The sequence below is a fragment of the Cryptomeria japonica genome, chromosome 9 (genome assembly GCF_030272615.1).
Source record: "Cryptomeria japonica chromosome 9, Sugi_1.0, whole genome shotgun sequence".
NCBI classification, from domain to species: Eukaryota; Viridiplantae; Streptophyta; class Pinopsida; order Cupressales; family Cupressaceae; genus Cryptomeria; species Cryptomeria japonica.
Genome location: NC_081413.1, coordinates 458,622,070 through 458,630,556, shown reverse-complemented (window position 1 = coordinate 458,630,556; position 8,487 = coordinate 458,622,070).

Sequence of the window (8,487 nt, the reverse complement as noted above, 5' to 3'; positions counted from 1 at the left end):
TGCTTTGACTGGTTATTGGCTGCCCCGTTGCCCTTATGAATGTTTTCTCGATCTTCAGACTCTGAAAAACCCCTACTTTCCTGCACAAAAGAGAAGAGGTGTTAGATCCAACAGATCTAAGCAATGAAAGATCATCCTACAAGGTATCATTTATCATAGCCTATCATATTTCTGTTTTGAAAGGGCAGGAAAGATAAAGACACAAATCACTGCTTGAGGAGAAAGAAATGTTTATGCTAATGTGTTTGTTTCATGTGCAGATAATTAGTTACTCTAATTGGCATGTGCCCCTGACCGAGGCTCCCTTTGGGTATGAGCCCGACATACCCTTTAGAGTAACTAATCTTAGAATATCAAAGTGGAATGATGAAGAAACCAAACTGAAGTATCAAAGGGACATGTTTGTTTTAAATATGAAACCTTTTACTTTACTATTCATGATATGCATAAAAAGAAAATATTAATTAATAAACTATTTTAAGGGACATATTATTTCAATGTGAAACCTTACAGTATTTAAAAGGGTCAATACCACATCGTGAAGATAAACAATTCAATGCAACAAGTTGGTAAAGAAACAGAATATCTAAGTTTTTTTTTTAATGCATGTTCAAACAGTGAACTTCAATGAAATCAGAATCAACTGGTAATGAAATGAATGTCACGAGCCCGTGCTCGAACTTCATTTTTACATAAGATCAAAATGCACAGTCAGGAGACATGAGGTAGCAATGGCATTTTATGACTAATTGGAGGAAGGAAAATCTGCACTGGTATTCAATCTATGTTGAAGTTCGGGAGAAGCTTGTAAAATGAATGTAGTTATTACAGCATACAGAGGACATGGGTACCTTCACAAACCAGTCACATTATTTTACCAAATGCAACTAATAGGTCTCCAAACGAATCATTTCACATTTGCCAACGCACTCCCAGCAAGTGCCAAAAAAGATGTTCTAAAAGCATTGTCTCAAATAATAGACCCTGACTTTGGGACTGATATTGTTTCATGTGGGTTTGTAAAAGACATAGAACTGGATGAGATCTCTAGAGAGGTTTCATTTAGACTCGAGCTAATGAGACCTGCATGCCTCATCAAAGATATGTTTGAACAACAAGCAAATGATGTAGTGGCTGCATTACCGTGTGTGCAAAAGTTGCAAGGGAGGTGTAGGTAAGTCAACTGTTGCTGTAAATTTAACCTACACATTGGCTGGAGATATGAAAATGGCTAAATGGGCAAAAGATAGAAAGCTTCAAGAAGATGGACAGAGAAATCTTGAGACACACAAAGAAGTTGCCAAACATAAAATGAAGCAATAAGCAACAAAAATTTTCCTTTCTATAGGGAAGCCAGATTCTGCTGCTTATTGCTTCATTTTAATGGGAGAATATATTGAAGCTGGCAGAATATATGAGGAAAAATGCAATGAAACACGACTTGAAGATGCAGGAGATTGTTTTTCAAAGGCAAAATGTTGGCACAATGCAACAGGGGACACTTTCAAGGATAAAAGGATGGATCTGATAAAAGCTTTCAAGCAGCTTTAACCAGTACTTTTCAGGAGTGGGGGAAACACGGTGACTACATTTCCCCAAATGTTTTTCTTTCTCTACTGGAAAAGTTGTTCTTCTTTTCATCTTCATGTGAATATCTCTCTGGAGGCTTATTTTTGCCAAGGTCTTTCTGTGTAGAGTTTATAACTGGGGAACAAGGGAACCCCACTTGTGCTTGGTTTTGTCAATCAAAATGTCTACCTAGATGCCAGGGAACGCTTGAAAGATTCTATCATCCAATTTATAATATAATTTATCAGCTATTAGTAACTTATAGAGCTGAAACCTTTAGATGGATACAAACTTTCAAGATTGACAGTCGGGCTTATTTTCCAGAGTTGGCAGTGCGTTTGATTATTATGCTTTGTTTAATAGGTGTCAACAGCATAGGCTTATTTCAGAATGCTATGCATGTGCTTTCGACCATCATCCAAGATAAGCATATCAGAATGAGTCTGACTCCTAAATTTGGAAGGAAGCTGCTCCAACTTTTACAACAGTACAATCCAAACAGAGATGTTTTTTTTATCCGCTTCTCCCAGTTAATGAGACAACTTGATAACCCTTTGGTGATGATTGATTTAGATAAAAGTCTCGAGCTTGAAAGTAATCCTGTAGATCTCATTATTATTGGGCCAGAGAGCATAAAATGTAAGGAGATTCTTTTTCAGTCCGTCTTTCAGGATAAAGGTGATGTAATTGCTTCAAAGGAAAGTGAGGGAGGCATGAAGAGTAAAGAGCTTCCGATACACTACAAAAATAGCATGCAGCCATCAAATAGTAGTAATTTTGAAACTAATACAAAACATATTTCTGAATCTTTTAAAGCTGAAGAGAGTGTTTTTGACAGTTCCGAGTCTCTCAGAGATAAACAAGAGAATACTCTCTGCACACCCCTATTGGACTCCAGTGATATTGATCAGCAGAAAAAGATTGTTCCTTCAGGAGTAGATTTCAACTCTAAGAGATAAGAATGTCTAGTTTTCATTACTTGAAAACATCAAACCATCTTACAAGTTTGAAGTCGATGGTCATTCTCTACCTTGGTTTGTCCAACGGAGGATGAAAAGGTGGCTTTCTTGTGCTAGGTGTCATCTTGAAGAGACATTATATATCAAGGACAAATATATCAGGGAAGCTTGTGAAGCCTTCAAAGGGAACAGAAATTCTTCTTATACAGAGATTTTTATTTAAAAGCATGCTGGAACTGTTCGATTAAAATGCCTTAAAAAGGATGCGGTATCATGGAATGCGATGATAGTAACAAGTTTCCTGGTAAATGTGGTGCGAGCATACCTATAGAGAACACGATTTGCATTTAGAGAGAAGACTCAGAAAGCCTAGCACCCTTCGTCAATGGCAGCACCAAACCCTCATAAAAAATCAGAATGTCAATGGCAGCACCAAACCCTCATAAAAAATCAGAATGTCAATGGCGGCACCAAACCCTCGAGAACCTTCTTTGCTGTTCGCATTTTGCAAAATGAGAAATACGATGGAGTGCGAAACTTTTAGGGTAGCAAAAAAAAAACCCTTTGTCATTTTTTATATTCTCCCTCAAGTCCGCTGGGCTTATGAAATATGCAATATAATAAAAATCAAACATATTCGATAAAATAAATGTTTATCAATATATCAAATATGTTTTATTTCTATTATATTTTTGTTTTCCTTCTTGATTAAAAGCTGGTATTTCTTTGTAAAAGGTATTTAATTACAATACAATTATAAATTGTAATTGAATATTATTATTCGAAATGTAAAAGGTGTATCCATATGCAAGAAGGAGACTAAGTCTTTTGACTTAGTTTTGAAGGAGGAGTTAATTCAGGAGAGATAAGGCTCTCATTGAAGAAGTCTTTTCAGTTTGGAGACATAAGGAGAGCATATAGGATCATGCATAACCACTTGGGAAACATTCAAAAGGAGTTGAGATAATTTTGGAGACAAGAACGTTTTTATAGGAACATGAGGTTGTTTGAAACCAAATGGAGTGAATCTAGGGAGGTTGGAGCACTTTTAGGTAAAGGGTCGAAGTTGGACTTTTCCACCATTTTGGGGAGCTTTTATTACTTGGTTAAGTGTTTTGAGGCTGTTTCTAGTGATCTTTTGGGATGGTTATTTATTAAGGAAGACTTTTCCAGGTTTATAGCCCTCTTTGGTGTCTTCTAGACTCCTCTTTTTGAGGCACTTTTCTTGCATCCGACCCAATCAGTTGGGGGTTTTTGTACTTAATGCCTGAAGACACTTCATTTGGAGTTAGTTCAGATTTATGCAAGAATAGTGTTTTCAAAGGCAGTTTTCTTGTCCTTAGCATTTCTTTTGCACAGATTCTGTAACTCAGATTTGGAGATATAATATATGAAACAGCATCTTTGGAGCGATTTTCTATGAAATCAAACCTTGTTATCCTTCCAATTTTTTGTGTACAAGCATGATTGATGAAGCTAAATTTGTGAGTTATATTACTCCTTGTTTACTTGTCTCTGTCAGTACCTTAATATAGGAACGTATGTATGTTTGCGGGTCATAGTATGTGTTTTAAAGTTCAAAATTTTTGAGTGAAACATTATTATTTCCTTGTTGGTTCATCTCATGACCTTATTATGAAATACTTATGCAAACGTATAACAGGAAAGAAGTGTTTATCAATTAAAGTAGAATATTGCAGACTGAGATCAATTTTTTTTATTATTTATCTCTCACATTTTGGTGTATCACCAGGTTCTAGTTAATTTTAGTTCAGTTTTAAGTACCATTTCTATAATTTCTTATCCTTTACCCTGCAAAGTTAGTCCAATATTAGAGAGTATCAGGTGATTATCCAATAGGAACCGGCCTAGGAACCGGAGGTTTCATTTGAAGTTGCGCATTGCCCACATGCAGAAGTGAATCCCATGTTAAGCCAGATTGCTAAACTTATAGTTTAGTAGGGTGCAAATTTGTGCCTTAATAGTTACAAAGAATATTAAGGAATGATGAAGGTATTGATGTTGTGGATTTTGCATGAGGCTTAGCTATAATATGAAACAAAAACAATTGTTTTTTCTCTTTGGTCGAATCCAAACAATTATGCATCTTTGTTAGTTGAAAAAGTGTTAGGAATGGTAACCAAGTGCTCATATCAAATGTGTATGGACCAAATATAGAATTAGAGAGGGTGGTTGCATGGGATTACTTTTGTGCTATTAGACTAAATCATAGTTTTAATAAGTGGGTGGGATGGGGGGGATTTAATGCAATTTTGGCTCTTGAAGACAAAAGAGGACAGTAGGTTTTTGGAAACTACAATTCCATTAACTTTAGAAGGTTATGTGATGACCTTACTCTGGCGGATATAAGACCACAAAAAGGATGGTTCACTTAGAACAACAAAATGGTTGGGGAGGATAATATTCAAATCAAAGCAAACCACTTCTTTCTCAACTTTAAGTGGTTACAAGATTTGGGAGGTTTCTATTCAAAGGTACTATATTATGGTGGCTCTAATCACTAGCCAATTTCTCTCACTTTAAGCTATCCTAGCAAACCTGGAGGTATACCTTTCAAGATGGAGTCATTTTGGTATGGGCGCCCTAATTTTGATTAAATGGTTGATAAATGGTGGAGCAATGAGATCAGAGGTTGCAAGAGATATATTGTCTCAAGCAATTTATAGGTTGTGAACAGGGAGGAAAGAGAGTGGAACAAGGAATACATGGGCAACCTTGTTGTTAACAAAAATATAGTTGAATCTAAAATTAGAGAAGTGGAGATAGCCATATCCAACACAAGGCACACTGAAGAATATAATTAGGAGGCTAAGCTCACAGGTTAGTTCACTCATTTGTTAAGAATGGAAGAGATTTTCTGGTAGCAAAAGTCTAGGATGAATTGGCTAAGAAAGGAGACCAAAATACTATACTCTTCCAATTGTCTAACAAGATCAAGAGGCAACACAACAAGATCTTAAAAATAAGCAAATCTAACAATGTCATCCTTGAGGACATAGAAGCTATTCGAGATGAAGGTCTAAGTTTTTTTCGTTGCTTGTTGGGATCCAAAGCCATTCCTTCATCCTAAGTTCAAGAGGAGCTACTTAGGTGCATCCCTCATCTCATCTTGGAGGATCAAAATTTCTTCCTCATGGTCCCCTTCACTGTGGAGGAAATCAAGAGAGCCACATTTTCTCTTGGCACTAGGAAGGACCCTGAGCCAAATGAATTTCAAGCTACTTTTTTTTAAGAGGTATTGGGATCATGTAAGTGTAGATGTGTTGAGGGTTGCAGAGGAATGTATGGTGTGAAGGGCTATTTTAAAGGAATGGAATATAAATTATTTGGCTTTAAAAGGACCCAATGTCCTTTGATTAGTATAGGCTCATTGATTTGTGTAATGTAATTTACAAGATTGTTGCTAAAGCTATAGCTACCAAACTTAGGGAATGCTTAAATGACCTAATATAAAAAAAATCAAGTGGATTCCTAAAAGATAGACAAATTCTTAATGGTGTTATCATCACTCATGAGGCTATCCACTTGACCCTTTCAAGAGGAAGGAAGGGATGATTATCAAATTAGATATGAACAAATCATATGATAGAGTTCACTAGAGAATTTTTATTGAGGTCATAAAGAGATTTGGCTTTAGTGAGGCTTGGTCTTATTGGATGTACAGTTATACTTCCACACCTACATATTTTTTGATAAATGGAGTTCCAACAAACTTATTCTTAGCTAAGAAAGTGCTTTGTTAGGGAGATCCTCTATCCCCTTTCATGTTCCTCTTTGTTGTGGAGGTGTTGGGAAAAAACTTGAAAAAGGAAATGCAAATGGGTAATTTGGAAGGTCTTTAGGTTACAAGTGGTGCAGGAATATATTACATTTGCAATTTGTGGATAACACTCTCCTTTTTGGTGCAACTAAGGCCAATAAATTTTGCTCTTTCAAGAGAATCTTGAGTAAGTATGAGGAGGATGTAGGGAAAAAGGTGAATGTTTCCAAGTCAAAAAAAATATTTTTGAAGGGTAGTATCATTGTGTAGTGTCCCTCCTTGACTTGATTTGACTTTTATTTCATGCTTGATAGACTTATCTAGACTCTTTATGAAGTTTTGGATTATGATTATATATGTGCTTTAGTTTTTGATTAAGGTAAAAGCAGGTTTTGAAGGGGCCCCGAAACCCTCTACAAGCATAACTTAAACTTCAAAAGCAAAGAGATACAAAAAGGAATAGACCATCGATAAGCCAACATAAAACCAAAGAAAACTAGAAAAAGCCCCACAAAGCCAGCAAGCCAGCTAGACTTTAAGAGAGAAACTAGTTGATTTTTTCCAGGGCATTCGCCAAGGTGTTGCTAATTTCATGGAGCTCTTTGATGTTATCCTTGAGATTAGGGAGATCCTTTGCAGAAGCAACCACAACTTTCTTGACACTAGCCCTAGTCCTCTTCACAGCGCCACCAACCGGAGTAGCTTCACTGCTACCAGTCTGGATAGTCTCTTCATCCAAGTCAAGTTTCCACTACTGGTTTAGGAGAGCTAGTATGATCAAAGACCTTAGCAATATCCTCCAAGTTTTTAGTGATAGCTGATAGGATACTCGGGATAAGGCCCATCAGATTTTTCATCGCCTCTCTCCCTTCTTCCAACAATTTAACCTTATCCTCCATATTCTGCTTCCATTTTATCTGATCTCTGTTGTCATCCTCCCTCTTCTCATATGTGTTTTTCCCCTTTTTTTCTAGGTTCTTCAGGAGCTCATAGGTCCATCTGTCATAATCCATTCTCGCCTCAGTGAGTTTCTTGAGGTTATCCAAGAGTAACCCTTTATCTGCACTTTCCTTATCCTCACTAACCCTATCCTTAGTCAGGTCCTTCTCAGAATCTTTGTTCATTTCCTTCTCGGAATTCACATCAGTTTCCTCATTATCCTTGAAATCCACATCCTCCATAGGATGGTTGTTGTCCTTACCAGGGCAATCACTAAGGATAGGGCTTTCATTACTAGGATCATTATCACCACTTTCTTCCTCATTACCCAGCTCCTCATCGTTCCGGTTGTCTTCACCATTGGAGTCATCCGTCTCCATTTCACTGCATTCCTTATCAATTTCCTCTGTTTCCATCCTAGGGGCACTTTTTCTTTTTTTGCTAGAGGATGCCTTCTCCTTGCTGGAGTCTCCTCCCTCCATCTTTCTCTTACTCGGAGAGGCGGATATCCTCTTGTTTTCCAGCAGGGCGAGGGTTTTACAATGCTCATAGATGAGCAGCAAAATCCCACAATGGAGAATCGGGCTAGAAGGATTTTTACTGTGTTTATTGAGGGACTTGGAAAGGGACCTAAAAAGGTAGTAGGGCAAAGATACCTTTTTTTTGTGTCCGAAATGGTTTAAGAGAACGAAGTGTAGGTGTGGGCCCTGGAGAATCAGCCCTCAACTATGATGTATTCCATAATTGCATTCAGAACCCAGCCCCATAGTTTCTTGATATTAGCAGCTTCATAGTAGCCCCCAGTGGCTTTGTCGATTCTAACCCACTCTTTCTCTTTTCATGGGAATAGATTGACCACATTGTTGGAGACTTTAAGGTCTCGAAAGAAATTAAGCCCAGTGTGGGGCATACTAGTCACTGTAGCTATGAGCCCATCATCCAGCTTGAACTTAACTCCATAGATTTTAAAGGAGCCATTAGACCAATTTTTGGAAATCGTGGAAACGATGAGGTTTACCCTACCTTTATCATAGTCCACGAGCTTATCCATGAAGCTTGTGAGAGAACCCTTTTCTAGTTTCACCCACACTTTCGGCATCACTTTCCAAGTTGACGTATTGTCTGGTTCCTCCCTCCTTAGGTCTCCTCCCATCTTCAAATTCAGACTATCTATTGTGTTTCTCTGCAAACTAAGCCCTTCTTTCCCGAAGTTGCTCAAGATTTTGAACTGGGAAACCC